General features: G+C 45.7%; 2 non-coding genes across 2 annotated transcripts; both read right to left on the bottom strand.

Moving 5' to 3' along the window:
• Positions 1–2,629: 2,629 nt before the first annotated feature.
• trnah-gug (transfer RNA histidin (anticodon GUG)) lies at positions 2,630–2,701 on the bottom strand. Its single transcript has one exon. It is a non-coding gene; the product is annotated as a tRNA-His (tRNA).
• A 395-nt stretch (positions 2,702–3,096) lies between these two features.
• On the bottom strand, positions 3,097–3,168 carry trnae-uuc (transfer RNA glutamic acid (anticodon UUC)). The gene has a single exon. It is a non-coding gene; the product is annotated as a tRNA-Glu (tRNA).
• Between the last annotated feature and the right edge of the window lie 2,290 nt (positions 3,169–5,458).

The raw sequence follows: 5,458 nt of genomic DNA on the forward strand, positions 1-5,458 counted from the left end.
CTTCCTGATTCACTATCCCTACATCATCCAACCTTCTCTCTCTCTCATTTTCTTCATTCATCAGCCCCTCAAAGTATTCCTTCCACCTTCTTAGCACACTCCTCGCTTGTCAGCACATTTCCATCTCTATCCTTAATCGCCCTAACTTGCTGCACATCCTTTGCAGCTTGGTCCCTCTGTCTAGCCAATCGGTACAAGTCCTTTTCTCCTTCCTTAGTGTCTAATCTGTCATACAACTCACCATACGCCTTTTCCTTTGCCTTTGCCACCTCTCTCTTTGCTTTACGCTGCATCTCCTTGTACTCCTGTCTACTTTCTTCATCTCTCTTACTATCCCACTTCTTCTTTGCCAACCCTTTCCTCTGTATAATTTGCTGTACTTCCTCATTCCACCACCAAGTCTCCTTGTCTTCCTTCCTCTGTCCTGATGACACACCAAGTACCTTCCTAGCTGTCTCCCTCACTATTTCTGCAGTGGTTGTCACGCCATCTGGCAACTCTTCACTACCACCCAGTGCCTGTCTTAACTCCTGCCTGAACTCCACACAACAGTCTTCCTTCTTCAACTTCCACCATTTGATCTTCGGCTGTGTCTTCACTCGCTTCCTCTTCTTGGTCTCCAAAGTCATCCTACAGACCACCATCCGATGCTGCCTAGCTACGTTCTCCCCTGTCACCACCTTGCAGTCTCCAATCCCTTTTAGATGGCGCCTTCTACATACGATATAGTCCACCTGTGTGCACTTTCCTCCACTCTTGTACGTCACCCTGTGTTCCTCCCTCTTCTTGAAATATGTATTCACCACAGCCATTTCCATCCTTTTCGCAAAATCAACCACCATCTGTCCTTCCACATTTCTCTTCTTGACTCCATACCTTCCCATCACCTCCTCATCACCTCTGTTCCCTTCACCAACATGTCCATTGAAGTCCGCTCCAATCACCACTCTCTCCTCCTTGGGTACCCTCTCCACCATGTCGTCCAACTCACTCCAGAATTCTTCTTTCTCCTCCATCTCACACCCAACTTGCGGGGCATATGCGCTGATAACATTCAGCAATAAACCTTCGATTTCCAGCTTCATACTCATCACTCTGTCTGACACTCTCTTCACCTCCAGCAAGCTCTTGACATACTCTTCCTTCAGAATTACCCCTACCCCATTACTCCTCCCATTCACACCATGGTAGAAGAGTTTGAACCCACCCCCGATACTCCTGGCCTTACTCCCCTTCCACCTGGTCTCTTGCACACACAGTATGCCTACCTTTCTTCTTTCCATCATGTCAGCCAGCTCTCTCCCTTTACCAGTCATAGTGCCAACATTCAAAGTTCCAACTCTCACCTCCACATGCCTACCCTTCCTCCTCTCTAGCTGCCTCTGGACATGCTTTCCCCCTCTCCTTCTCCTTCGCCCAACAGTAGCATGGTTTCCACCGACACCCTGCTGGTTAACAGTACCGGTGGCGGTCGTTGGTAACCCGGGCCTCGACCGATCCGGTATGTAAGTCTTATTTATGATCCGCATATTTGATTTGGCAAAGATTTTACACCGGATGCCCTTCCTGACGCAACCCTCCCCATTTGTCCGGGCTTGGGACCGGCACTAAGGATGCACTGGCTTGTGCATCCTCAGTGGCTGGGTTATTTATATAGCGCTAAATTTTGATAAATATTAGACGTACATCACAAGTAATGACAATGTGTGTTGCTGTGATGTGGGTTGGAGAGAAGAGCAGGATGTGTACAGCTGTGACAAGCATCTCTTCATTTGCATGTGACGTCATGACAGTTCATCTCATTGTGTATTTGAAACATCACAATATGCCTTTAGTCTGTGATGACGTACAGTTGTATAGTTGTGCGCTGCTTGTGGTGAGCTGGACTAATGTGTTGGACTGTTTCACTGTGTACATGTGTACTTTCTCTTGGTCTGTGCCTGTGTGTGGGATGTTCTCAGGTTCAGGACACAAAGGCTGCAGGACGCAGTCTTGCAGCTGCTACAGAGGAAGTCCACAATGTCCGCAGGAAGCTGCAGACTCATCTGCCACAGGTCCCAGACTGCATCCTCATCCCATGTGAGGATGAAGAGGACACCCTCATGGACCGCTGGCTCCATGTGAGATCAGTCTTTTCCTCACCCACACCTCTTCCTCACCTCCTGCTTTCTTCTTCTCCTTTCTTATCACACATCAGGAGCTGTTGGACATGTAGTCCCTCCAGATTGGACATGTAGTCCCTCCAGATTGGACATGTAGTCCCTCCAGATTGGACATGTAGTCCCTCCAGATTGGACACGTAGTCCCTCCAGATTGGACATGTAGTCCCTCCAGCGAGTTCTGAGTCTACCCCGGGGTCTCCTCCCAGTTGGACATGCTCAGAAAACCTCTAAAGGAAGGCGCCCAGGAGGCATCCTAATAATAATAATAATCATGATAATAATAATAATCATCATCCTCATCATCATATTAACAATAATAATAATAATAATAATTATCATTATTATTATTATGGTGGTTTTAGGTAGGAGTGAAATCCCGGTCGTGCTAGTGTTAGGGGCTTCGCAAATATTTTCCCAGGAGGACATTAAAACGACCTCCTTCACAGAGTCAAAAGCTTCACATCCGCTGCTGTGACCCGGATTCGAACCGGGGTTGCTGCGGCCACAACGCAGAGTACTGACCACTATACGATCACAGCGGGTCAGTCAGGTGATGGTGACGACTCACTTTGACCAAACCACGGACTTCATACTGACCAGCGCCAGTCCCAAAAAGCAGGACACGTGTGTCGGTGTGTGTGCAGACTGTTAGAAAAAGATGGAGCAGTCGTTACTGAGGCATCTGGTCCGTCACTTTAAGACCCACTGACATGTTTGGTTCCAGCAAAGCTCGCTGGTCATCTTTACACATAACTGACCAACACTGGACATTGTGTAAAACTGCACACAAAGTTAAATTGGTGTTTATCCTGCCGATATGAGTTTATCGCTAACAGTAATGAACACATCTAGATTGTTTTCTATTTCATAAACTCAGGGTTGGATTATACGGTTTGATTGACGTTTAGGAGAACACGTGATACCGTATAATATATTCCCATACCGGGAGTCGAACCCGGGCCGCCTGGGTGAAAACCAGGAATCCTAACCGCTAGACCATACGGGACCTGAGAACCAACCACTGTGTGTTTTATTCCAGCTGGCGCGGGAACATGGACTCACCATTATGGCTCGTGGTATACCTGTTGTAGCAGTTGATCTTTACCAGGGGGCGACAAGGGCACCTCCTCCACACGCACTTTCGTGGGGCCCCTCAAAAAATGGCACAAAATGTTTTCCATCACCACTGCATCCTGTTTGAGAAATGGACGATAATTCAAATCAATGATGATGTTATTACTGACAGGTAAACATATATATGAAACAGATCAAGTAAATGAGTAAACAACCATATAAGTAGTACTTAAATGTTCCCTGTACATACTTCGAGGCTCTGTGGTGGGGTGTCTTCCTCCATGGGGAGTGGTTCTGTCTGGATTCTCTGCAGTACTCGACTAAAAGCAAAAGTGAACTAGAATTACAATGTCATATCTTTCCAGTGTGTGTTACTTGACATACATTGCAAATCACTTGCATAATGGAAATGTACATAATCCATATTGTAAACCCCTAAATGATGAATTGTTGTTATGACAGATGCTACTTTGAAAATTGCAATCAATTGCTAATTGGAGTATACAGCAATATAACTTTGCAGCAGGTATAAAACACTGTAAAGCCATTAAAAATCTTAGCTGGTTTGTTAAATACTAGTTGCACACCCTTGCAGTATAATTATACCCCAATAACGATGTTCTACATTGTACAATCAGTCACTCATCACTAGCATGTATATCGATCATACACTATATGGACAAACGTACTGGGACACACCTCTTAATCACTGAATTCAGGTGTTTCATTCAGATCCATTGCCACAGGTGTATAAAGTCAAGCAGCTGGCCATGCAGTCTGCATTTACACACATTTGTGAAAGAATGGGTGGTTCTGAAGAGCTCAGTGAATTCAAGCGTGGTACTGTCATAGGATGCCACCTTTGTAATAAGCCAGTTGGTGAAATTTCTTCCCCGCTAGATATTCCATGTTCAACTGTAAGTGGTATTATTGAAAAGTGGAAGCGTTTAGGAACAACAGCAACTCAGCCATGAAGTGGCAGACCACGTAAAGTCACACAGCGGGGTCACCGAGTGCTGAGGCACATAGTGCGTAAAAGTCGCCAACGCTCTGTTGACTCAATAACTGCAGAGTTCCAACCTTCCTCTGACATTAACATCAGCACAAAAACTGTGCACCAGGAGCTTCATGGAATGGGTTTCCATGGCCGAGCAGCTGCATGCAAGCCTTACATCACCAAGCACAATGCCAAGCGTCGGATGGAGTGGTGTAAAGCACGCCGCCACTGGACTCTGGAGCAGTGGAAACATGTTCTGTGGAGTGACAAATCACACTTCTCTGTCTGGCAGTCTGATGGACGAGTCTGGGTTTGGCAGATGCCAGGAGAATGTTGCCTGCCTGACTGCATTGTGCCAACTGTAAAGTTTGGTGGAGGAGGTATAATGGTATGGGGTTGTTTTTCAGGGGTTGGGCTAGGCCCCTTAGTTCCAGTGAAAGGAAATCTTAATGCTTCAGCATACCAAGACATTTTGGACAATTCTATGCTTCCAACTTTGTGGGAACAGTTTGGGGAGGGCCCTTTTCTGTTCCAGCATGACTGTGCCCCCGTGTACAAAGCAAGGTCCATTAAGACACGGTTGGGTGAGTTTGGTGTGGAAGAACTTGACTGGCCCGCACAGAGTGCTGACCTCAACCCCATCGAACACCTTTGGGATGAAGTAGAATGGAGATTGCGAGCCAGGTCTTCTCGTCCAACATCCGTGCCTGACCTCACAAATGCTCTTTTGGATGAATAGACAAAAATTCCCACACACAAACTACAAAATCTTGTGGAAAGCCTTCCCAGAAAAGTGGAAGCTGTTATAGCTGCAAAGGGGGGCCAACTCCATGTTAATGACTATGGGTTTAGAATGGGATCGCATAAAAGCTCCTGTAGGTGTAATGGCCAGGTGTCCCAATACTTTTGTCCATATAGCGTAACTTCCCAGAGGAAATGACTCCAGCAGCTGCAGGCACCACCACCGCCGTATTTCAGGCATGTCAAACTGATACAATATGATAATTGGTGATTTGTAAAATGTTAATTATGTTCTCCCTGTCCATTTTCTCTAGAAATTATTATAAATGTACAAACCCCAATTCCAATGAAGTTGGGACGTTGTGTAAAACGTAAATAAAAACAGAATACAATGATTTGCAAATCCTTTTCCACCTATATTCAATTGAATACACTACAAAGACAAGATATTTAATGTTCAAACTGATAAACTTTATTGTTTTTT

Source organism: Lampris incognitus, unplaced genomic scaffold (genome assembly GCF_029633865.1).
Source record: "Lampris incognitus isolate fLamInc1 unplaced genomic scaffold, fLamInc1.hap2 H_3, whole genome shotgun sequence".
NCBI lineage: Eukaryota > Metazoa > Chordata > Actinopteri > Lampriformes > Lampridae > Lampris > Lampris incognitus.